This window comes from Vidua chalybeata, unplaced genomic scaffold (assembly GCF_026979565.1).
Source record: "Vidua chalybeata isolate OUT-0048 unplaced genomic scaffold, bVidCha1 merged haplotype scaffold_233_ctg1, whole genome shotgun sequence".
Taxonomy (NCBI): Eukaryota; Metazoa; Chordata; class Aves; order Passeriformes; family Viduidae; genus Vidua; species Vidua chalybeata.
The window spans coordinates 24,552-49,905 of record NW_026530374.1 but is presented as its reverse complement, the minus strand read 5'-3'; the positions used below and the strand labels follow the sequence as shown (position 1 = coordinate 49,905).

At 53.5% G+C, this 25,354-nt stretch overlaps 1 long non-coding RNA gene across 1 annotated transcript; it reads right to left on the bottom strand.

Annotated features, from left to right (window-relative positions):
* Positions 1-21,150: 21,150 nt before the first annotated feature.
* Positions 21,151-23,783, bottom strand: LOC128783360 (uncharacterized). Its single transcript, XR_008429114.1, has 3 exons — positions 23,563-23,783; positions 22,575-22,738; positions 21,151-21,951 (listed from the first exon to the last, which is right to left on the bottom strand). It is a non-coding gene; the product is annotated as an uncharacterized LOC128783360 (long non-coding RNA).
* Between the last annotated feature and the right edge of the window lie 1,571 nt (positions 23,784-25,354).

Sequence of the window (25,354 nt, the reverse complement as noted above, 5' to 3'; positions counted from 1 at the left end):
CCGGCAGCCGGAGATCGCGGTAGCTTGCAAGAGGCGAAGAACGAAGCCGCGAAGAAGCCGGCTTGTGTGCGAAGCTCGCAGACTGCTGCAGGACGGTGGCTGCTGCTCTCCTGCCTCTTGAATTCACTTTTGGCATGCCAATGGAAGGTGTTCCAGGACAACTTTCCTGGGTTTTGACATAGTCGTCATGCATCCCACCTTGGAAATTCTTGTTGCTCCCCAGAGGCTGCGAGATGCAGAGAACACGGTGGCAGCTGCTGAAAAGAAGGGCAACTGTGAGTTGGTCAAGAAGCAAGAACCTAGGCAGCTGCCTGTGCTTGGCAAGGAGCAGCTGCTGGATTCTTGCAATTGCCTTCAGTGCGCACAGAAGCCCGCTGCTCTGCTGCTTGCTTTTTCGCCTTCAGTCAATTACACACTGCTGAAGCTGAGGCAGGCTGTTCAGCTTTGCTGCTTTTCAGCATCTCAGCTGCCCTTCTGCTCTGTGACAGCTCTCCAGGTTTCTTGCCTTCGCCAGGCTGCAACGTGCCCGCTAGTACCAAGCTGCAGGAGTGGGCAGAGAGCACGGCCATCTGAAGGTTGCAGCTTGCCAGGAAAATGCAGTGTCTTGGAATGTGCAGCAAATCTTATTTCCTGGCAAGGTCGGGCTAAGTGAGCAGTGCTGGTACACTTTCTCCTTGAGAACTGGAGCGGAAAAGCTTTTGGCTAAGATGTAGGCGACTAGAGAGGCAGAATACGCAGCTCCGGAGCTGGCCGAAAGCAAGTGCCGCTTGCCGGCGTCTTTCGGCAAGAAGCGGCTCTTCGGAGCGCACCGCTGCCGCTCCAGTGATCTGTGCGCGAAGTAGCCGCTTCTTGTCCTCCGGCAGCCGGAGATCGCGGTAGCTTGCAAGAGGCGAAGAACGAAGCCGCGAAGAAGCCGGCTTGTGTGCGAAGCTCGCAGACTGCTGCAGGACGGTGGCTGCTGCTCTCCTGCCTCTTGAATTCACTTTTGGCATGCCAATGGAAGTGTTCCAGGACAACTTTCCTGGGTTTTGACATAGTCGTCATGCATCCCACCTTGGAAATTCTTGTTGCTCCCCAGAGGCTGCGAGATGCAGAGAACACGGTGGCAGCTGCTGAAAAGAAGGGCAACTGTGAGTTGGTCAAGAAGCAAGAACCTAGGCAGCTGCCTGTGCTTGGCAAGGAGCAGCTGCTGGATTCTTGCAATTGCCTTCAGTGCGCACAGAAGCCCGCTGCTCTGCTGCTTGCTTTTTCGCCTTCAGTCAATTACACACTGCTGAAGCTGAGGCAGGCTGTTCAGCTTTGCTGCTTTTCAGCATCTCAGCTGCCCTTCTGCTCTGTGACAGCTCTCCAGGTTTCTTGCCTTCGCCAGGCTGCAACGTGCCCGCTAGTACCAAGAACTGGGCAGGAGTGGGCAGAGAGCACGGCCATCTGCCAGAAGGTTGCAGCTTGCCCAGGAAAATGAAGTGTCCTTGGAATGTGCAGCAAATCTTATTTCCTGGCAAGGTCGGGCTAAGTGAGCAGTGCTGGTACACTTTCTCCTTGAGAACTGGAGCGGAAAAGCTTTTGGCTAAGATGTAGGCGACTAGAGAGGCAGAATACGCAGCTCCGGAGCTGGCCGAAAGCAAGTGCCGCTTGCCGGCGTCTTTCGGCAGAAGCGGCTCTTCGGAGCGCACCGCTGCCGCTCCAGTGATCTGTGCGCGAAGTAGCCGCTTCTTGTCCTCCGGCAGCCGGAGATCGCGGTAGCTTGCAAGAGGCGAAGAACGAAGCCGCGAAGAAGCCGGCTTGTGTGCGAAGCTCGCAGACTGCTGCAGGACGGTGGCTGCTGCTCTCCTGCCTCTTGAATTCACTTTTGGCATGCCAATGGAAGTGTTCCAGGACAACTTTCCTGGGTTTTGACATAGTCGTCATGCATCCCACCTTGGAAATTCTTGTTGCTCCCCAGAGGCTGCGAGATGCAGAGAACACGGTGGCAGCTGCTGAAAAGAAGGGCAACTGTGAGTTGGTCAAGAAGCAAGAACCTAGGCAGCTGCCTGTGCTTGGCAAGGAGCAGCTGCTGGATTCTTGCAATTGCCTTCAGTGCGCACAGAAGCCCGCTGCTCTGCTGCTTGTTTTTCGCCTTCAGTCAATTACACACTGCTGAAGCTGAGGCAGGCTGTTCAGCTTTGCTGCTTTTCAGCATCTCAGCTGCCCTTCTGCTCTGTGACAGCTCTCCAGGTTTCTTGCCTTCGCCAGGCTGCAACGTGCCGCTAGTACCAGGAAAATGCAGTGTCCTTGGAATGTGCAGCAAATCTTATTTCCTGGCAAGGTCGGGCTAAGTGAGCAGTGCTGGTACACTTTCTCCTTGAGAACTGGAGCGGAAAAGCTTTTGGCTAAGATGTAGGCGACTAGAGAGGCAGAATACGCAGCTCCGGAGCTGGCCGAAAGCAAGTGCCGCTTGCCGGCGTCTTTCGGCAGAAGCGGCTCTTCGGAGCGCACCGCTGCCGCTCCAGTCATCTGTGCGCGAAGTAGCCGCTTCTTGTCCTCCGGCAGCCGGAGATCGCGGTAGCTTGCAAGAGGCGAAGAACGAAGCCGCGAAGAAGCCGGCTTGTGTGCGAAGCTCGCAGACTGCTGCAGGACGGTGGCTGCTGCTCTCCTGCCTCTTGAATTCACTTTTGGCATGCCAATGGAAGGTGTTCCAGGACAACTTTCCTGGGTTTTGACATAGTCGTCATGCATCCCACCTTGGAAATTCTTGTTGCTCCCCAGAGGCTGCGAGATGCAGAGAACACGGTGGCAGCTGCTGAAAAGAAGGGCAACAGTGAGTTGGTCAAGAAGCAAGAACCTAGGCAGCTGCCTGTGCTTGGCAAGGAGCAGCTGCTGGATTCTTGCAATTGCCTTCAGTGCGCACAGAAGCCCGCTGCTCTGCTGCTTGCTTTTTCGCCTTCAGTCAATTACACACTGCTGAAGCTGAGGCAGGCTGTTCAGCTTTGCTGCTTTTCAGCATCTCAGCTGCCCTTCTGCTCTGTGACAGCTCTCCAGGTTTCTTGCCTTCGCCAGGCTGCAACGTGCCCGCTAGTACCAAGAACTGGGCAGGAGTGGGCAGAGAGCACGCCATCTGCCAGAAGGTTGCAGCTTGCCCAGGAAAATGCAGTGTCCTTGGAATGTGCAGCAAATCTTATTTCCTGGCAAGGTCGGGCTAAGTGAGCAGTGCTGGTACACTTTCTCCTTGACAACTGGAGCGGAAAAGCTTTTGGCTAAGATGTAGGCGACTAGAGAGGCAGAATACGCAGCTCCGGAGCTGGCCGAAAGCAAGTGCCGCTTGCCGGCGTCTTTCGGCAGAAGCGGCTCTTCGGAGCGCACCGCTGCCGCTCCAGTGATCTGTGCGCGAAGTAGCCGCTTCTTGTCACCGGCAGCCGGAGATCGCGGTAGCTTGCAAGAGGCGAAGAACGAAGCCGCGAAGAAGCCGGCTTGTGTGCGAAGCTCGCAGACTGCTGCAGGACGGTGGCTGCTGCTCTCCTGCCTCTTGAATTCACTTTTGGCATGCCAATGGAAGGTGTTCCAGGACAACTTTCCTGGGTTTTGACATAGTCGTCATGCATCCCACCTTGGAAATTCTTGTTGCTCCCCAGAGGCTGCGAGATGCAGAGAACACGGTGGCAGCTGCTGAAAAGAAGGGCAACTGTGAGTTGGTCAAGAAGCAAGAACCTAGGCAGCTGCCTGTGCTTGGCAAGGAGCAGCTGCTGGATTCTTGCAATTGCCTTCAGTGCGCACAGAAGCCCGCTGCTCTGCTGCTTGGTTTTTCGCCTTCAGTCAATTACACACTGCTGAAGCTGAGGCAGGCTGTTCAGCTTTGCTGCTTTTCAGCATCTCAGCTGCCCTTCTGCTCTGTGACAGCTCTCCAGGTTTCTTGCCTTCGCCAGGCTGCAATGTGCCCGCTAGTACCAAGCTGGGCAGGAGTGGGCAGGAGCACGGATCTGCCAGAGGTTGCAGCTTGCCCAGGAAATGAAGTGTCCTTGGAATGTGCAGCAAATCTTATTTCCTGGCAAGGTCGGGCTAAGTGAGCAGTGCTGGTACACTTTCTCCTTGAGAACTGGAGCGGAAAAGCTTTTGGCTAAGATGTAGGCGACTAGAGAGGCAGAATACGCAGCTCCGGAGCTGGCCGAAAGCAAGTGCCGCTTGCCGGCGTCTTTCGGCAGAAGCGGCTCTTCGGAGCGCACCGCTGCCGCTCCAGTGATCTGTGCGCGAAGTAGCCGCTTCTTGTCCTCCGGCAGCCGGAGATCGCGGTAGCTTGCAAGAGGCGAAGAACGAAGCCGCGAAGAAGCCGGCTTGTGTGCGAAGCTCGCAGACTGCTGCAGGACGGTGGCTGCTGCTCTCCTGCCTCTTGAATTCACTTTTGGCATGCCAATGGAAAGTGTTCCAGGACAACTTTCCTGGGTTTTGACATAGTCGTCATGCATCCCACCTTGGAAATTCTTGTTGCTCCCCAGAGGCTGCGAGATGCAGAGAACACGGTGGCAGCTGCTGAAAAGAAGGGCAACTGTGAGTTGGTCAAGAAGCAAGAACCTAGGCAGCTGCCTGTGCTTGGCAAGGAGCAGCTGCTGGATTCTTGCAATTGCCTTCAGTGCGCACAGAAGCCCGCTGCTCTGCTGCTTGCTTTTTCGCCTTCAGTCAATTACACACTGCTGAAGCTGAGGCAGGCTGTTCAGCTTTGCTGCTTTTCAGCATCTCAGCTGCCCTTCTGCTCTGTGACAGCTCTCCAGGTTTCTTGCCTTCGCCAGGCTGCAACGTGCCCGCTAGTACCAGGAAAATGAAGTGTCCTTGGAATGTGCAGCAAATCTTATTTCCTGGCAAGGTCGGGCTAAGTGAGCAGTGCTGGTACACTTTCTCCTTGAGAACTGGAGCGGAAAAGCTTTTGGCTAAGATGTAGGCGACTAGAGAGGCAGAATACGCAGCTCCGGAGCTGGCCGAAAGCAAGTGCCGCTTGCCGGCGTCTTTCGGCAGAAGCGGCTCTTCGGAGCGCACCGCTGCCGCTCCAGTGATCTGTGCGCGAAGTAGCCGCTTCTTGTCCTCCGGCAGCCGGAGATCGCGGTAGCTTGCAAGAGGCGAAGAACGAAGCCGCGAAGAAGCCGGCTTGTGTGCGAAGCTCGCAGACTGCTGCAGGACGGTGGCTGCTGCTCTCCTGCCTCTTGAATTCACTTTTGGCATGCCAATGGAAAGTGTTCCAGGACAACTTTCCTGGGTTTTGACATAGTCGTCATGCATCCCACCTTGGAAATTCTTGTTGCTCCCCAGAGGCTGCGAGATGCAGAGAACACGGTGGCAGCTGCTGAAAAGAAGGGCAACTGTGAGTTGGTCAAGAAGCAAGAACCTAGGCAGCTGCCTGTGCTTGGCAAGGAGCAGCTGCTGGATTCTTGCAATTGCCTTCAGTGCGCACAGAAGCCCGCTGCTCTGCTGCTTGGTTTTTCGCCTTCAGTCAATTACACACTGCTGAAGCTGAGGCAGGCTGTTCAGCTTTGCTGCTTTTCAGCATCTCAGCTGCCCTTCTGCTCTGTGACAGCTCTCCAGGTTTCTTGCCTTCGCCAGGCTGCAACGTGCCCGCTAGTACCAGGAAAATGCAGTGTCCTTGGAATGTGCAGCAAATCTTATTTCCTGGCAAGGTCGGGCTAAGTGAGCAGTGCTGGTACACTTTCTCCTTGAGAACTGGAGCGGAAAAGCTTTTGGCTAAGATGTAGGCGACTAGAGAGGCAGAATACGCAGCTCCGGAGCTGGCCGAAAGCAAGTGCCGCTTGCCGGCGTCTTTCGGCAGAAGCGGCTCTTCGGAGCGCACCGCTGCCGCTCCAGTGATCTGTGCGCGAAGTAGCCGCTTCTTGTCCTCCGGCAGCCGGAGATCGCGGTAGCTTGCAAGAGGCGAAGAACGAAGCCGCGAAGAAGCCGGCTTGTGTGCGAAGCTCGCAGACTGCTGCAGGACGGTGGCTGCTGCTCTCCTGCCTCTTGAATTCACTTTTGGCATGCCAATGGAAGGTGTTCCAGGACAACTTTCCTGGGTTTTGACATAGTCGTCATGCATCCCACCTTGGAAATTCTTGTTGCTCCCCAGAGGCTGCGAGATGCAGAGAACACGGTGGCAGCTGCTGAAAAGAAGGGCAACTGTGAGTTGGTCAAGAAGCAAGAACCTAGGCAGCTGCCTGTGCTTGGCAAGGAGCAGCTGCTGGATTCTTGCAATTGCCTTCAGTGCGCACAGAAGCCCGCTGCTCTGCTGCTTGCTTTTTCGCCTTCAGTCAATTACACACTGCTGAAGCTGAGGCAGGCTGTTCAGCTTTGCTGCTTTTCAGCATCTCAGCTGCCCTTCTGCTCTGTGACAGCTCTCCAGGTTTCTTGCCTTCGCCAGGCTGCAACGTGCCCGCTAGTACCAAGAACTGGGCAGGAGTGGGCAGAGAGCACGGCCATCTGCCAGCAGGTTGCAGCTTGCCCAGGAAAATGCAGTGTCCTTGGAATGTGCAGCAAATCTTATTTCCTGGCAAGGTCGGGCTAAGTGAGCAGTGCTGGTACACTTTCTCCTTGAGAACTGGAGCGGAAAAGCTTTTGGCTAAGATGTAGGCGACTAGAGAGGCAGAATACGCAGCTCCGGAGCTGGCCGAAAGCAAGTGCCGCTTGCCGGCGTCTTTCGGCAGAAGCGGCTCTTCGGAGCGCACCGCTGCCGCTCCAGTGATCTGTGCGCGAAGTAGCCGCTTCTTGTCCTCCGGCAGCCGGAGATCGCGGTAGCTTGCAAGAGGCGAAGAACGAAGCCGCGAAGAAGCCGGCTTGTGTGCGAAGCTCGCAGACAGCTGCAGGACGGTGGCTGCTGCTCTCCTGCCTCTTGAATTCACTTTTGGCATGCCAATGGAAAGTGTTCCAGGACAACTTTCCTGGGTTTTGACATAGTCGTCATGCATCCCACCTTGGAAATTCTTGTTGCTCCCCAGAGGCTGCGAGATGCAGAGAACACGGTGGCAGCTGCTGAAAAGAAGGGCAACTGTGAGTTGGTCAAGAAGCAAGAACCTAGGCAGCTGCCTGTGCTTGGCAAGGAGCAGCTGCTGGATTCTTGCAATTGCCTTCAGTGCGCACAGAAGCCCGCTGCTCTGCTGCTTGGTTTTTCGCCTTCAGTCAATTACACACTGCTGAAGCTGAGGCAGGCTGTTCAGCTTTGCTGCTTTTCAGCATCTCAGCTGCCCTTCTGCTCTGTGACAGCTCTCCAGGTTTCTTGCCTTCGCCAGGCTGCAACGTGCCGCTAGTACCAGGAAAATGCAGTGTCCTTGGAATGTGCAGCAAATCTTATTTCCTGGCAAGGTCGGGCTAAGTGAGCAGTGCTGGTACACTTTCTCCTTGAGAACTGGAGCGGAAAAGCTTTTGGCTAAGATGTAGGCGACTAGAGAGGCAGAATACGCAGCTCCGGAGCTGGCCGAAAGCAAGTGCCGCTTGCCGGCGTCTTTCGGCAGAAGCGGCTCTTCGGAGCGCACCGCTGCCGCTCCAGTGATCTGTGCGCGAAGTAGCCGCTTCTTGTCCTCCGGCAGCCGGAGATCGCGGTAGCTTGCAAGAGGCGAAGAACGAAGCCGCGAAGAAGCCGGCTTGTGTGCGAAGCTCGCAGACTGCTGCAGGACGGTGGCTGCTGCTCTCCTGCCTCTTGAATTCACTTTTGGCATGCCAATGGAAAGTGTTCCAGGACAACTTTCCTGGGTTTTGACATAGTCGTCATGCATCCCACCTTGGAAATTCTTGTTGCTCCCCAGAGGCTGCGAGATGCAGAGAACACGGTGGCAGCTGCTGAAAAGAAGGGCAACTGTGAGTTGGTCAAGAAGCAAGAACCTAGGCAGCTGCCTGTGCTTGGCAAGGAGCAGCTGCTGGATTCTTGCAATTGCCTTCAGTGCGCACAGAAGCCCGCTGCTCTGCTGCTTGGTTTTTCGCCTTCAGTCAATTACACACTGCTGAAGCTGAGGCAGGCTGTTCAGCTTTGCTGCTTTTCAGCATCTCAGCTGCCCTTCTGCTCTGTGACAGCTCTCCAGGTTTCTTGCCTTCGCCAGGCTGCAACGTGCCCGCTAGTACCAGGAAATGCAGTGTCCTTGGAATGTGCAGCAAATCTTATTTCCTGGCAAGGTCGGGCTAAGTGAGCAGTGCTGGTACACTTTCTCCTTGAGAACTGGAGCGGAAAAGCTTTTGGCTAAGATGTAGGCGACTAGAGAGGCAGAATACGCAGCTCCGGAGCTGGCCGAAAGCAAGTGCCGCTTGCCGGCGTCTTTCGGCAGAAGCGGCTCTTCGGAGCGCACCGCTGCCGCTCCAGTCATCTGTGCGCGAAGTAGCCGCTTCTTGTCCTCCGGCAGCCGGAGATCGCGGTAGCTTGCAAGAGGCGAAGAACGAAGCCGCGAAGAAGCCGGCTTGTGTGCGAAGCTCGCAGACTGCTGCAGGACGGTGGCTGCTGCTCTCCTGCCTCTTGAATTCACTTTTGGCATGCCAATGGAAAGTGTTCCAGGACAACTTTCCTGGGTTTTGACATAGTCGTCATGCATCCCACCTTGGAAATTCTTGTTGCTCCCCAGAGGCTGCGAGATGCAGAGAACACGGTGGCAGCTGCTGAAAAGAAGGGCAACTGTGAGTTGGTCAAGAAGCAAGAACCTAGGCAGCTGCCTGTGCTTGGCAAGGAGCAGCTGCTGGATTCTTGCAATTGCCTTCAGTGCGCACAGAAGCCCGCTGCTCTGCTGCTTGGTTTTTCGCCTTCAGTCAATTACACACTGCTGAAGCTGAGGCAGGCTGTTCAGCTTTGCTGCTTTTCAGCATCTCAGCTGCCCTTCTGCTCTGTGACAGCTCTCCAGGTTTCTTGCCTTCGCCAGGCTGCAACGTGCCCGCTAGTACCAAGAACTGGGCAGGAGTGGGCAGAGAGCACGGCCATCTGCCAGAAGGTTGCAGCTTGCCCAGGAAAATGCAGTGTCCTTGGAATGTGCAGCAAATCTTATTTCCTGGCAAGGTCGGGCTAAGTGAGCAGTGCTGGTACACTTTCTCCTTGAGAACTGGAGCGGAAAAGCTTTTGGCTAAGATGTAGGCGACTAGAGAGGCAGAATACGCAGCTCCGGAGCTGGCCGAAAGCAAGTGCCGCTTGCCGGCGTCTTTCGGCAGAAGCGGCTCTTCGGAGCGCACCGCTGCCGCTCCAGTGATCTGTGCGCGAAGTAGCCGCTTCTTGTCCTCCGGCAGCCGGAGATCGCGGTAGCTTGCAAGAGGCGAAGAACGAAGCCGCGAAGAAGCCGGCTTGTGTGCGAAGCTCGCAGACTGCTGCAGGACGGTGGCTGCTGCTCTCCTGCCTCTTGAATTCACTTTTGGCATGCCAATGGAAAGTGTTCCAGGACAACTTTCCTGGGTTTTGACATAGTCGTCATGCATCCCACCTTGGAAATTCTTGTTGCTCCCCAGAGGCTGCGAGATGCAGAGAACACGGTGGCAGCTGCTGAAAAGAAGGGCAACTGTGAGTTGGTCAAGAAGCAAGAACCTAGGCAGCTGCCTGTGCTTGGCAAGGAGCAGCTGCTGGATTCTTGCAATTGCCTTCAGTGCGCACAGAAGCCCGCTGCTCTGCTGCTTGGTTTTTCGCCTTCAGTCAATTACACACTGCTGAAGCTGAGGCAGGCTGTTCAGCTTTGCTGCTTTTCAGCATCTCAGCTGCCCTTCTGCTCTGTGACAGCTCTCCAGGTTTCTTGCCTTCGCCAGGCTGCAACGTGCCCGCTAGTACCAGGAAAATGCAAGTGTCCTTGGAATGTGCAGCAAATCTTATTTCCTGGCAAGGTCGGGCTAAGTGAGCAGTGCTGGTACACTTTCTCCTTGAGAACTGGAGCGGAAAAGCTTTTGGCTAAGATGTAGGCGACTAGAGAGGCAGAATACGCAGCTCCGGAGCTGGCCGAAAGCAAGTGCCGCTTGCCGGCGTCTTTCGGCAGAAGCGGCTCTTCGGAGCGCACCGCTGCCGCTCCAGTGATCTGTGCGCGAAGTAGCCGCTTCTTGTCCTCCGGCAGCCGGAGATCGCGGTAGCTTGCAAGAGGCGAAGAACGAAGCCGCGAAGAAGCCGGCTTGTGTGCGAAGCTCGCAGACTGCTGCAGGACGGTGGCTGCTGCTCTCCTGCCTCTTGAATTCACTTTTGGCATGCCAATGGAAAGTGTTCCAGGACAACTTTCCTGGGTTTTGACATAGTCGTCATGCATCCCACCTTGGAAATTCTTGTTGCTCCCCAGAGGCTGCGAGATGCAGAGAACACGGTGGCAGCTGCTGAAAAGAAGGGCAACTGTGAGTTGGTCAAGAAGCAAGAACCTAGGCAGCTGCCTGTGCTTGGCAAGGAGCAGCTGCTGGATTCTTGCAATTGCCTTCAGTGCGCACAGAAGCCCGCTGCTCTGCTGCTTGCTTTTTCGCCTTCAGTCAATTACACACTGCTGAAGCTGAGGCAGGCTGTTCAGCTTTGCTGCTTTTCAGCATCTCAGCTGCCCTTCTGCTCTGTGACAGCTCTCCAGGTTTCTTGCCTTCGCCAGGCTGCAACGTGCCCGCTAGTACCAAGAACTGGGCAGGAGTGGGCAGAGAGCACGGCATCTGCCAGAAGGTTGCAGCTTGCCCAGGAAAATGCAGTGTCCTTGGAATGTGCAGCAAATCTTATTTCCTGGCAAGGTCGGGCTAAGTGAGCAGTGCTGGTACACTTTCTCCTTGAGAACTGGAGCGGAAAAGCTTTTGGCTAAGATGTAGGCGACTAGAGAGGCAGAATACGCAGCTCCGGAGCTGGCCGAAAGCAAGTGCCGCTTGCCGGCGTCTTTCGGCAGAAGCGGCTCTTCGGAGCGCACCGCTGCCGCTCCAGTGATCTGTGCGCGAAGTAGCCGCTTCTTGTCCTCCGGCAGCCGGAGATCGCGGTAGCTTGCAAGAGGCGAAGAACGAAGCCGCGAAGAAGCCGGCTTGTGTGCGAAGCTCGCAGACTGCTGCAGGACGGTGGCTGCTGCTCTCCTGCCTCTTGAATTCACTTTTGGCATGCCAATGGAAGGTGTTCCAGGACAACTTTCCTGGGTTTTGACATAGTCGTCATGCATCCCACCTTGGAAATTCTTGTTGCTCCCCAGAGGCTGCGAGATGCAGAGAACACGGTGGCAGCTGCTGAAAAGAAGGGCAACTGTGAGTTGGTCAAGAAGCAAGAACCTAGGCAGCTGCCTGTGCTTGGCAAGGAGCAGCTGCTGGATTCTTGCAATTGCCTTCAGTGCGCACAGAAGCCCGCTGCTCTGCTGCTTGCTTTTTCGCCTTCAGTCAATTACACACTGCTGAAGCTGAGGCAGGCTGTTCAGCTTTGCTGCTTTTCAGCATCTCAGCTGCCCTTCTGCTCTGTGACAGCTCTCCAGGTTTCTTGCCTTCGCCAGGCTGCAACGTGCCCGCTATACCAAGAACTGGGCAGGAGTGGGCAGAGAGCACGGCCATCTGCCAGCAGGTTGCAGCTTGCCCAGGAAAGTGCAGTGTCCTTGGAATGTGCAGCAAATCTTATTTCCTGGCAAGGTCGGGCTAAGTGAGCAGTGCTGGTACACTTTCTCCTTGAGAACTGGAGCGGAAAAGCTTTTGGCTAAGATGTAGGCGACTAGAGAGGCAGAATACGCAGCTCCGGAGCTGGCCGAAAGCAAGTGCCGCTTGCCGGCGTCTTTCGGCAGAAGCGGCTCTTCGGAGCGCACCGCTGCCGCTCCAGTGATCTGTGCGCGAAGTAGCCGCTTCTTGTCCTCCGGCAGCCGGAGATCGCGGTAGCTTGCAAGAGGCGAAGAACGAAGCCGCGAAGAAGCCGGCTTGTGTGCGAAGCTCGCAGACTGCTGCAGGACGGTGGCTGCTGCTCTCCTGCCTCTTGAATTCACTTTTGGCATGCCAATGGAAGGTGTTCCAGGACAACTTTCCTGGGTTTTGACATAGTCGTCATGCATCCCACCTTGGAAATTCTTGTTGCTCCCCAGAGGCTGCGAGATGCAGAGAACACGGTGGCAGCTGCTGAAAAGAAGGGCAACTGTGAGTTGGTCAAGAAGCAAGAACCTAGGCAGCTGCCTGTGCTTGGCAAGGAGCAGCTGCTGGATTCTTGCAATTGCCTTCAGTGCGCACAGAAGCCCGCTGCTCTGCTGCTTGCTTTTTTCGCCTTCAGTCAATTACACACTGCTGAAGCTGAGGCAGGCTGTTCAGCTTTGCTGCTTTTCAGCATCTCAGCTGCCCTTCTGCTCTGTGACAGCTCTCCAGGTTTCTTGCCTTCGCCAGGCTGCAACGTGCCCGCTAGTACCAAGAACTGGGCAGGAGTGGGCAGAGAGCACGGCCATCTGCCAGAAGTTGCAGCTTGCCAGGAAAATGAAGTGTCCTTGGAATGTGCAGCAAATCTTATTTCCTGGCAAGGTCGGGCTAAGTGAGCAGTGCTGGTACACTTTCTCCTTGAGAACTGGAGCGGAAAAGCTTTTGGCTAAGATGTAGGCGACTAGAGAGGCAGAATACGCAGCTCCGGAGCTGGCCGAAAGCAAGTGCCGCTTGCCGGCGTCTTTCGGCAGAAGCGGCTCTTCGGAGCGCACCGCTGCCGCTCCAGTGATCTGTGCGCGAAGTAGCCGCTTCTTGTCCTCCGGCAGCCGGAGATCGCGGTAGCTTGCAAGAGGCGAAGAACGAAGCCGCGAAGAAGCCGGCTTGTGTGCGAAGCTCGCAGACTGCTGCAGGACGGTGGCTGCTGCTCTCCTGCCTCTTGAATTCACTTTTGGCATGCCAATGGAAGGTGTTCCAGGACAACTTTCCTGGTTTTGACATAGTCGTCATGCATCCCACCTTGGAAATTCTTGTTGCTCCCCAGAGGCTGCGAGATGCAGAGAACACGGTGGCAGCTGCTGAAAAGAAGGGCAACTGTGAGTTGGTCAAGAAGCAAGAACCTAGGCAGCTGCCTGTGCTTGGCAAGGAGCAGCTGCTGGATTCTTGCAATTGCCTTCAGTGCGCACAGAAGCCCGCTGCTCTGCTGCTTGCTTTTTCGCCTTCAGTCAATTACACACTGCTGAAGCTGAGGCAGGCTGTTCAGCTTTGCTGCTTTTCAGCATCTCAGCTGCCCTTCTGCTCTGTGACAGCTCTCCAGGTTTCTTGCCTTCGCCAGGCTGCAACGTGCCCGCTAGTACCAGGAAAATGCAGTGTCCTTGGAATGTGCAGCAAATCTTATTTCCTGGCAAGGTCGGGCTAAGTGAGCAGTGCTGGTACACTTTCTCCTTGAGAACTGGAGCGGAAAAGCTTTTGGCTAAGATGTAGGCGACTAGAGAGGCAGAATACGCAGCTCCGGAGCTGGCCGAAAGCAAGTGCCGCTTGCCGGCGTCTTTCGGCAGAAGCGGCTCTTCGGAGCGCACCGCTGCCGCTCCAGTGATCTGTGCGCGAAGTAGCCGCTTCTTGTCCTCCGGCAGCCGGAGATCGCGGTAGCTTGCAAGAGGCGAAGAACGAAGCCGCGAAGAAGCCGGCTTGTGTGCGAAGCTCGCAGACTGCTGCAGGACGGTGGCTGCTGCTCTCCTGCCTCTTGAATTCACTTTTGGCATGCCAATGGAAGGTGTTCCAGGACAACTTTCCTGGGTTTTGACATAGTCGTCATGCATCCCACCTTGGAAATTCTTGTTGCTCCCCAGAGGCTGCGAGATGCAGAGAACACGGTGGCAGCTGCTGAAAAGAAGGGCAACTGTGAGTTGGTCAAGAAGCAAGAACCTAGGCAGCTGCCTGTGCTTGGCAAGGAGCAGCTGCTGGATTCTTGCAATTGCCTTCAGTGCGCACAGAAGCCCGCTGCTCTGCTGCTTGGTTTTTCGCCTTCAGTCAATTACACACTGCTGAAGCTGAGGCAGGCTGTTCAGCTTTGCTGCTTTTCAGCATCTCAGCTGCCCTTCTGCTCTGTGACAGCTCTCCAGGTTTCTTGCCTTCGCCAGGCTGCAACGTGCCCGCTAGTACCAGGAAAATGCAGTGTCCTTGGAATGTGCAGCAAATCTTATTTCCTGGCAAGGTCGGGCTAAGTGAGCAGTGCTGGTACACTTTCTCCTTGAGAACTGGAGCGGAAAAGCTTTTGGCTAAGATGTAGGCGACTAGAGAGGCAGAATACGCAGCTCCGGAGCTGGCCGAAAGCAAGTGCCGCTTGCCGGCGTCTTTCGGCAGAAGCGGCTCTTCGGAGCGCACCGCTGCCGCTCCAGTGATCTGTGCGCGAAGTAGCCGCTTCTTGTCCTCCGGCAGCCGGAGATCGCGGTAGCTTGCAAGAGGCGAAGAACGAAGCCGCGAAGAAGCCGGCTTGTGTGCGAAGCTCGCAGACTGCTGCAGGACGGTGGCTGCTGCTCTCCTGCCTCTTGAATTCACTTTTGGCATGCCAATGGAAAGTGTTCCAGGACAACTTTCCTGGGTTTTGACATAGTCGTCATGCATCCCACCTTGGAAATTCTTGTTGCTCCCCAGAGGCTGCGAGATGCAGAGAACACGGTGGCAGCTGCTGAAAAGAAGGGCAACTGTGAGTTGGTCAAGAAGCAAGAACCTAGGCAGCTGCCTGTGCTTGGCAAGGAGCAGCTGCTGGATTCTTGCAATTGCCTTCAGTGCGCACAGAAGCCCGCTGCTCTGCTGCTTGCTTTTTCGCCTTCAGTCAATTACACACTGCTGAAGCTGAGGCAGGCTGTTCAGCTTTGCTGCTTTTCAGCATCTCAGCTGCCCTTCTGCTCTGTGACAGCTCTCCAGGTTTCTTGCCTTCGCCAGGCTGCAACGTGCCCGCTAGTACCAAGAACTGGGCAGGAGTGGGCAGAGAGCACGGCCATCTGCCAGAAGGTTGCAGCTTGCCCAGGAAAATGAGTGTCCTTGGAATGTGCAGCAAATCTTATTTCCTGGCAAGGTCGGGCTAAGTGAGCAGTGCTGGTACACTTTCTCCTTGAGAACTGGAGCGGAAAAGCTTTTGGCTAAGATGTAGGCGACTAGAGAGGCAGAATACGCAGCTCCGGAGCTGGCCGAAAGCAAGTGCCGCTTGCCGGCGTCTTTCGGCAGAAGCGGCTCTTCGGAGCGCACCGCTGCCGCTCCAGTGATCTGTGCGCGAAGTAGCCGCTTCTTGTCCTCCGGCAGCCGGAGATCGCGGTAGCTTGCAAGAGGCGAAGAACGAAGCCGCGAAGAAGCCGGCTTGTGTGCGAAGCTCGCAGACTGCTGCAGGACGGTGGCTGCTGCTCTCCTGCCTCTTGAATTCACTTTTGGCATGCCAATGGAAAGTGTTCCAGGACAACTTTCCTGGGTTTTGACATAGTCGTCATGCATCCCACCTTGGAAATTCTTGTTGCTCCCCAGAGGCTGCGAGATGCAGAGAACACGGTGGCAGCTGCTGAAAAGAAGGGCAACTGTGAGTTGGTCAAGAAGCAAGAACCTAGGCAGCTGCCTGTGCTTGGCAAGGAGCAGCTGCTGGATTCTTGCAATTGCCTTCAGTGCGCACAGAAGCCCGCTGCTCTGCTGCTTGCTTTTTCGCCTTCAGTCAATTACACACTGCTGAAGCTGAGGCAGGCTGTTCAGCTTTGCTGCTTTTCAGCATCTCAGCTGCCCTTCTGCTCTGTGACAGCTCTCCAGGTTTCTTGCCTTCGCCAGGCTGCAACGTGCCCGCTAGTACCAGGAAAATGCAGTGTCCTTGGAATGTGCAGCAAATCTTATTTCCTGGCAAGGTCGGGCTAAGTGAGCAGTGCTGGTACACTTTCTCCTTGAGAACTGGAGCGGAAAAGCTTTTGGCTAAGATGTAGGCGACTAGAGAGGCAGAATACGCAGCTCCGGAGCTGGCCGAAAGCAAGTGCCGCTTGCCGGCGTCTTTCGGCAGAAGCGGCTCTTCGGAGCGCACCGCTGCCGCTCCAGTGATCTGTGCGCGAAGTAGCCGCTTCTTGTCCTCCGGCAGCCGGAGATCGCGGTAGCTTGCAAGAGGCGAAGAACGAAGCCGCGAAGAAGCCGGCTTGTGTGCGAAGCTCGCAGACTGCTGCAGGACGGTGGCTGCTGCTCTCCTGCCTCTTGAATTCACTTTGGCATGCCAATGGAAAGTGTTCCAGGACAACTTTCCTGGGTTTTGACATAGTCGTCATGCATCCCACCTTGGAAATTCTTGTTGCTCCCCAGAGGCTGCGAGATGCAGAGAACACGGTGGCAGCTGCTGAAAAGAAGGGCAACTGTGAGTTGGTCAAGAAGCAAGAACCTAGGCAGCTGCCTGTGCTTGGCAAGGAGCAGCTGCTGGATTCTTGCAATTGCCTTCAGTGCGCACAGAAGCCCGCTGCTCTGCTGCTTGCTTTTTCGCCTTCAGTCAATTACACACTGCTGAAGCTGAGGCAGGCTGTTCAGCTTTGCTGCTTTTCAGCATCTCAGCTGCCCTTCTGCTCTGTGACAGCTCTCCAGGTTTCTTGCCTTCGCCAGGCTGCAACGTGCCCACGGCTAGTGCACCAGGAAAATGCAGTGTCCTTGGAATGTGCAGCAAATCTTATTTCCTGGCAAGGTCGGGCTAAGTGAGCAGTGCTGGTACACTTTCTCCTTGAGAACTGGAGCGGAAAAGCTTTTGGCTAAGATGTAGGCGACTAGAGAGGCAGAATACGCAGCTCCGGAGCTGGCCGAAAGCAAGTGCCGCTTGCCGGCGTCTTTCGGCAGAAGCGGCTCTTCGGAGCGCACCGCTGCCGCTCCAGTGATCTGTGCGCGAAGTAGCCGCTTCTTGTCCTCCGGCAGCCGGAGATCGCGGTAGCTTGCAAGAGGCGAAGAACGAAGCCGCGAAGAAGCCGGCTTGTGTGCGAAGCTCGCAGACTGCTGCAGGACGGTGGCTGCTGCTCTCCTGCCTCTTGAATTCACTTTTGGCATGCCAATGGAAGGTGTTCCAGGACAACTTTCCTGGGTTTTGACATAGTCGTCATGCATCCCACCTTGGAAATTCTTGTTGCTCCCCAGAGGCTGCGAGATGCAGAGAACACGGTGGCAGCTGCTGAAAAGAAGGGCAACTGTGAGTTGGTCAAGAAGCAAGAACCTAGGCAGCTGCCTGTGCTTGGCAAGGAGCAGCTGCTGGATTCTTGCAATTGCCTTCAGTGCGCACAGAAGCCCGCTGCTCTGCTGCTTGTTTTTCGCCTTCAGTCAATTACACACTGCTGAAGCTGAGGCAGGCTGTTCAGCTTTGCTGCTTTTCAGCATCTCAGCTGCCCTTCTGCTCTGTGACAGCTCTCCAGGTTTCTTGCCTTCGCCAGGCTGCAACGTGCCCGCTAATCCCAGGAAAATGCAGTGTCCTTGGAATGTGCAGCAAATCTTATTTCCTGGCAAGGTCGGGCTAAGTGAGCAGTGCTGGTACACTTTCTCCTTGAGAACTGGAGCGGAAAAGCTTTTGGCTAAGATGTAGGCGACTAGAGAGGCAGAATACGCAGCTCCGGAGCTGGCCGAAAGCAAGTGCCGCTTGCCGGCGTCTTTCGGCAGAAGCGGCTCTTCGGAGCGCACCGCTGCCGCTCCAGTGATCTGTGCGCGAAGTAGCCGCTTCTTGTCCTCCGGCAGCCGGAGATCGCGGTAGCTTGCAAGAGGCGAAGAACGAAGCCGCGAAGAAGCCGGCTTGTGTGCGAAGCTCGCAGACTGCTGCAGGACGGTGGCTGCTGCTCTCCTGCCTCTTGAATTCACTTTTGGCATGCCAATGGAAGGTGTTCCAGGACAACTTTCCTGGGTTTTGACATAGTCGTCATGCATCCCACCTTGGAAATTCTTGTTGCTCCCCAGAGGCTGCGAGATGCAGAGAACACGGTGGCAGCTGCTGAAAAGAAGGGCAACTGTGAGTTGGTCAAGAAGCAAGAACCTAGGCAGCTGCCTGTGCTTGGCAAGGAGCAGCTGCTGGATTCTTGCAATTGCCTTCAGTGCGCACAGAAGCCCGCTGCTCTGCTGCTTGCTTTTTCGCCTTCAGTCAATTACACACTGCTGAAGCTGAGGCAGGCTGTTCAGCTTTGCTGCTTTTCAGCATCTCAGCTGCCCTTCTGCTCTGTGACAGCTCTCCAGGTTTCTTGCCTTCGCCAGGCTGCAACGTGCCCGCTACCAACTGGGCAGGAGTGAGCACGCCATCTGCCAGCAGGTTGCAGCTTGCCCAGGAAAATGCAGTGTCCTTGGAATGTGCAGCAAATCTTATTTCCTGGCAAGGTCGGGCTAAGTGAGCAGTGCTGGTACACTTTCTCCTTGAGAACTGGAGCGGAAAAGCTTTTGGCTAAGATGTAGGCGACTAGAGAGGCAGAATACGCAGCTCCGGAGCTGGCCGAAAGCAAGTGCCGCTTGCCGGCGTCTTTCGGCAGAAGCGGCTCTTCGGAGCGCACCGCTGCCGCTCCAGTGATCTGTGCGCGAAGTAGCCGCTTCTTGTCCTCCGGCAGCCGGAGATCGCGGTAGCTTGCAAGAGGCGAAGAACGAAGCCGCGAAGAAGCCGGCTTGTGTGCGAAGCTCGCAGACAGCTGCAGGACGGTGGCTGCTGCTCTCCTGCCTCTTGAATTCACTTTTGGCATGCCAATGGAAAGTGTTCCAGGACAACTTTCCTGGGTTTTGACATAGTCGTCATGCATCCCACCTTGGAAATTCTTGTTGCTCCCCAGAGGCTGCGAGATGCAGAGAACACGGTGGCAGCTGCTGAAAAGAAGGGCAACTGTGAGTTGGTCAAGAAGCAAGAACCTAGGCAGCTGCCTGTGCTTGGCAAGGAGCAGCTGCTGGATTCTTGCAATTGCCTTCAGTGCGCACAGAAGCCCGCTGCTCTGCTGCTTGCTTTTTCGCCTTCAGTCAATTACACACTGCTGAAGCTGAGGCAGGCTGTTCAGCTTTGCTGCTTTTCAGCATCTCAGCTGCCCTTCTGCTCTGTGACAGCTCTCCAGGTTTCTTGCCTTCGCCAGGCTGCAACGTGCCCGCTAGTACCAGGAAAATGCAGTGTCCTTGGAATGTGCAGCAAATCTTATTTCCTGGCAAGGTCGGGCTAAGTGAGCAGTGCTGGTACACTTTCTCCTTGACAACTGGAGCGGAAAAGCTTTTGGCTAAGATGTAGGCGACTAGAGAGGCAGAATACGCAGCTCCGGAGCTGGCCGAAAGCAAGTGCCGCTTGCCGGCGTCTTTCGGCAGAAGCGGCGCTTCGGAGCGCACCGCTGCCGCTCCAGTGATCTGTGCGCGAAGTAGCCGCTTCTTGTCCACGGCAGCCGGAGATCGCGGTAGCTTGCAAGAGGCGAAGAACGAAGCCGCGAAGAAGCCGGCTTGTGTGCGAAGCTCGCAGACTGCTGCAGGACGGTGGCTGCTGCTCTCCTGCCTCTTGAATTCACTTTTGGCATGCCAATGGAAAGTGTTCCAGGACAACTTTCCTGGGTTTTGACATAGTCGTCATGCATCCCACCTTGGAAATTCTTGTTGCTCCCCAGAGGCTGCGAGATGCAGAGAACACGGTGGCAGCTGCTGAAAAGAAGGGCAACTGTGAGTTGGTCAAGAAGCAAGAACCTAGGCAGCTGCCTGTGCTTGGCAAGGAGCAGCTGCTGGATTCTTGCAATTGCCTTCAGTGCGCACAGAAGCCCGCTGCTCTGCTGCTTGCTTTTTCGCCTTCAGTCAATTACACACTGCTGAAGCTGAGGCAGGCTGTTCAGCTTTGCTGCTTTTCAGCATCTCAGCTGCCCTTCTGCTCTGTGACAGCTCTCCAGGTTTCTTGCCTTCGCCAGGCTGCAACGTGCCCGCTAGTACCAGGAAAATGCAGTGTCCTTGGAATGTGCAGCAAATCTTATTTCCTGGCAAGGTCGGGCTAAGTGAGCAGTGCTGGTACACTTTCTCCTTGACAACTGGAGCGGAAAAGCTTTTGGCTAAGATGTAGGCGACTAGAGAGGCAGAATACGCAGCTCCGGAGCTGGCCGAAAGCAAGTGCCGCTTGCCGGCGTCTTTCGGCAGAAGCGGCTCTTCGGAGCGCACCGCTGCCGCTCCACTCATCTGTGCGCGAAGTAGCCGCTTCTTGTCCTCCGGCAGCCGGAGATCGCGGTAGCTTGCAAGAGGCGAAGAACGAAGCCGCGAAGAAGCCGGCTTGTGTGCGAAGCTCGCAGACTGCTGCAGGACGGTGGCTGCTGCTCTCCTGCCTCTTGAATTCACTTTTGGCATGCCAATGGAAGGTGTTCCAGGACAACTTTCCTGGGTTTTGACATAGTCGTCATGCATCCCACCTTGGAAATTCTTGTTGCTCCCCAGAGGCTGCGAGATGCAGAGAACACGGTGGCAGCTGCTGAAAAGAAGGGCAACTGTGAGTTGGTCAAGAAGCAAGAACCTAGGCAGCTGCCTGTGCTTGGCAAGGAGCAGCTGCTGGATTCTTGCAATTGCCTTCAGTGCGCACAGAAGCCCGCTGCTCTGCTGCTTGCTTTTTCGCCTTCAGTCAATTACACACTGCTGAATCTGAGGCAGACTGTTCAGCTTTGCTGCTTTTCAGCATCTCAGCTGCCCTTCTGCTCTGTGACAGCTCTACAGGTTTCTTGCCTTCGCCAGGCTGCAACGTGCCCGCTAATACCAAGAACTGGGCAGGAGTGGGCAGAGAGCACGGCCATCTGCCAGCAGGTTGCAGCTTGCCCAGGAAAGTGCAGTGCCTTGGAATGTGCAGCAAATCTTATTTCCTGGCAAGGTCGGGCTAAGTGAGCAGTGCTGGTACACTTTCTCCTTGAGAACTGGAGCGGAAAAGCTTTTGGCTAAGATGTAGGCGACTAGAGAGGCAGAATACGCAGCTCCGGAGCTGGCCGAAAGCAAGTGCCGCTTGCCGGCGTCTTTCGGCAGAAGCGGCGCTTCGGAGCGCACCGCTGCCGCTCCAGTGATCTGTGCGCGAAGTAGCCGCTTCTTGTCCTCCGGCAGCCGGAGATCGCGGTAGCTTGCAAGAGGCGAAGAACGAAGCCGCCAAGAAGCCGGCTTGTGTGCGAAGCTCGCAGGCTGCTGCAGGACGGTGGCTGCTGCTCTCCTGCCTCTTGAATTCACTCTTGGCATGCCAATGGAAGGTGTTCCAGGACAACTTTCCTGGGTTTTGATTTTATTTTTCACGCATCCCACTTGTCACGATCCGCTTCTTGCGGGGTGTCGTGATGGTTCTTTTCACTGATCCCAAAAGTGCAAAAAGGCAAACAACAAGGGACTATCAGTTAATCACAACAAATGCAGCCTTATTAGGGGCCAAAACAGTAAATGCGATAGTGGGGATCGGAAAGGAGATAAAAGGAGAGAGAGAGAGAGAAGAGGGGTATGGGAATAGCTACCAACACAGGCGAGATCCTCAGTGGTCCGGACGATGGGGTTCCGTTTGTCGTGTCGGGGCAGTCTCCAAAGTTCTGGTCGACTCGGGGCTCCAGTTATAGTCCACAGAGGAAAGAGGGGGGAGCAAGTGTAACAACGAAAGTCCATTGTAATCGCCACGCGGGAACAGGTGAGTCCACAGAAACCACCAAAGCAAGACGAATCCAATGAAGAATAAGTCCATTTGAATCACTGAAGGGAAACAGGTCATGTCATTAGTGGTCAGACCACCAATTTCCCCTCCTCCCTATAGCAGGGGTCTCAGTCTCAGTCCTTGGGAGGAGGGTTCTCATTCTTTGTTTGTCACACTGGTAACGAGGCAGATGAGGGGTCTTCAATGAAGGACCCCGGGAGTCACCCCAAAAGTTCATTTGGCTTAAGAACGGAGATTAGAAGCAGGCCGCGCATCAGGCTGTCCCGTGCTGGGTCCACGTCAGGTCTTTGCCAAGTCCTTGCCAAGTCCTTGCCAAGTTCTTACCAGGCCTTGTTGGGATCAGCCAGCATGACGGTTCAGTGGTTGCACCTGCACTGTGTCCTGTTCTAAGCCGGAACTGCAGTGGAGGAAGGGATTCTTTCTTGTGGCAATCGGAAGGCAGAATGGAAAATGAGGGGCTTCAGACGGGCTCTTACACCACCCCGTGAGTGACGATTGCCCTCGAAAGATCTTCATCAGCAGGGTTCCATGGTGTCGTCGTGGAGTCTTCAGGACTCATCAAGTGTTGGCAGCACATTCCAGGGAAAAGGGAAGAGAAAAAGGAAAGGAAAGAGAAAACAGGAAAACTAAGACAAGAATTAAATCAGCAATAGTTTGTTTAAATAATAATCAATATTAATCAATTAAACAATAAATTGATCAAATAATAAACCAGTATAATCAATATTAAGCAGTAAAGTAATAAACCTAGTATCATCGATATTACTCAGTATAATTTTATAATCAAGAAACAAAAATAATTAAAACAGTGATTAAAACAAATCATAAAAGAAAATGATGTAAAACATATCTACCAACCCTATAATCTTCTTGTGTCTACAGTCCTGGGAACATCTATAGTGTAAAGGATGTTGGCCAAGTGGTGTGCATTAATTATAGATGTTAATTTTGTTCATCGTTTCATCATTCTCCAATTTACAATAAGCAAGATTACTGATAAAACAAAACCAATCATAACTAAAATCAGAAGAACAACAACGGGATGGCACAATTTGTTCAGGATACCCGTGGCGGTGGGTGACCACCCGAAAAGGGTATCCCAGCACTTGTGCTCGGCATCACTTTCCACCCTTTCTACAACACGATGTATTTCTTGCACATCATGATGAACAGTTACCAGAGTTTTCTGTCCATTCTCCTTGATTTTTCCTAGGATCTCTATTAGATCTTGATGAAGTAATGGTTGCTTTACCAAAGTAAGGTTCATCCCAATGGGAGTAGGCAGTAGCTTGTGAATCAACATGAGATTGGATTCTAAAAGTTCATGTAAGGTAACTGGAGCTACAAAAGAAAAATCACATCCTGCAATTTTAGTAAAGTTGCAAGCACAATAATTTGAATGATTTTTAGTATCTACTACTGTACTTTCTATAAACACAGTATCACAAGTGGTTCTTGTATATACACGCCCATTGCCTGTATATACAAGGACTGTTTCAGAAGTCTCGTTAGGATGAATATCAAAATGACAGCTATTTTGTTCTGTGTCTAAACAGATATCTTGAGCTATTATTGCATTACCTTCACAGATAAACCCTAGTTGTTCTCGGATAGTACAGGACTCTAAATTGACAGTTTGCCGTTTGTCATCAATTTGACGGGCCCATTCTCTGTGTTCAGAAGGATAGAAAGTGGGTCCATCATGATTCAATCCTAATGCGATGCTAGGGAATATCAAATGCACTGAGGCATTACTTATGGTCAGCACAAAATGCTGTGGCTGTGTTTGTGTTAGGGTCATAGGTAAAATTCACTAAATTCCACCAGGATTGGAAATCTCTTTCAAAGTCAGTGGCACTGTCCCAGACTATTTTCCTAATCTCAGTAGGAAAAGTGCCTTCTTCACCTTCTCTTATAATTGAGGCAGCAACTGACTGCATCCATAATTGAGCCTGGATACAGCTAAGAGCTAAGGAAACATTGCTTTGTGTGGCATTAAGTGCATCAATGATCAATTTTTTATCCTTCACATTTATCTTTTCCCAATTTGGTAGAATGTTTGATAGCAACCACTGATGTGTTCCCAAGGCCGATAAGGACGACTGCAGTGGTTGCTGTATTTTGGTCAAATCTCTAGTCGTAGAAGCCAATTTATTCATTAATACCTCTGAATTGATTCCCAATTCTGTTCCCACAACACCAGTTATGTCTCTTGGCACCCGTTTTTTAGGAGGGTTCCACTGTCGCAGCCAGGTTGTCCAAGCCTGAAAAGAGGTTTGCAAAAAGGGTGAACAAGCTGGTTGTATTTCTGAGACATTGTTTTGCATCAGCAATTTGACTTGTTTAAGAGACCATGCCGGATCAAATAATATCTGCTGTTGGCCAGTTTTCCTGATTACATATGGTCCAACTTCAAAAATTTTCGGGGTAAGCATAACTGGTGGCTGGGCTCGAGTGGTGGTAGTGGTGGTGGTATAAACCGTAGTAGATTGAGCTACAGCATTTATTATAAACTTAAAAGAAAGCCCTTTGGTGTTTTTTCCCCATAAACAAACCACTTCTGCAGTCTGTGTTAGTGTAAAATTGTGCCAACAATCCTGTACGCTTGGGTGCGTGCAGACCTTTTTGTGCTTAAAGAGATCCTTTCACTTTTTCTGCATGCTACCACAATTAGTTCAGACCACGGTCACTCAGCTGGTTTCTGGCCATGGGGTTGTGGTAGGATGCAGAAAAGTATTACCAGTTTTTCATGGATTAGGTGGTCTTCATGTCCCTCGGAGTTCTTCTGAAAAAGTAAACACAACGGAATTCTGCCGCCGAGAGGCAGAAAAGTTAGAATGATGGAATTATCCAGCATGTATTTGTCCAATGCTCTTTCCCTAGAGCACCAGAGGCTTCCCATGCATATTTATTCAGAGGGGGTTTTAGCACAAGTGCTACTAGTCCTATAGTAAGAGAGGTCCACCAGAACAGGTTGGCCAGGGTCATGAGCTGGATTATTAGGATCATTTGGTAGAGAGCATAGGAGTCAGTGTAGATGCAGACCAAAGAGGAATTCTGTGCTTCTCGTTGAAAAACACTCCAGACAGCTATCAGCTCCCCAATGTGTGCACTACCTTCTCCCTCTGTAATCATTTGCTCACCAGAGGAAAAGTGGAGGGCTTCTGCCCTATATTTCCATACTTTTCCTTTCCCTTTAGCAGAAGCATCAGTAAACCAAGAGTTTGCTGATTGTTTGGGGCAGAAAGGAGGGGTTACTTTGATTACAGAGGCAGGTTTGTCCAAGCTCTCCGTTTCTTGGATTGGTAAAGTTTTTACAGATCCTTCTGTCATTGAGAAGAAGTTACAGTAATGTTCAAGCTGAGCATACCACTTTCTCACTAAGGCCCTCTGGGCCACCCCGTCAGGAGGGGGAGTCCCACTAGTGGCTGTCTTAATAACCTTGAAGGGGCCTCTCAATACAATTGGTTGTTTTCGTGCAATTTTTTCTACTTCTAGGAAAGCTAAGATAACCATCAACAATCCTTTTTCCCAGGTAGTGTATCTTTTCTCAGCATCTTTGGAACCACGGGAGTAAAAACCAACAGGTCTTGTCAGACCCTCAGCACCCCGCTGCCATATGTGTACTGACAGCCCTGAGGAGGCAAATCCACATTCCACCTGGAAAGGATCTGTAGGATGGGTAGGGGTCACTGCTTGATGAGCTGTTGCTTCAAAAATCAGCAATTGCAATGCTGACTCCTGAGAAAGACTCCAATCCCATTTCACCCCTTTCCTCAACAAGTCATAAAGGGGAACAAATGGGTCCTTCTGCTTACTAGGAAATCTAGCTGGTCTTTCTACAGGAGATACAGCTGCTATCGTTTTTGGAAGGAGAATTGCTGTAGGTTTGAGTGATTCTGGAAGCCCACAAATTCAAGGGGTCCTTATCTCGGGCTTCACAGGTAATTGCATCAG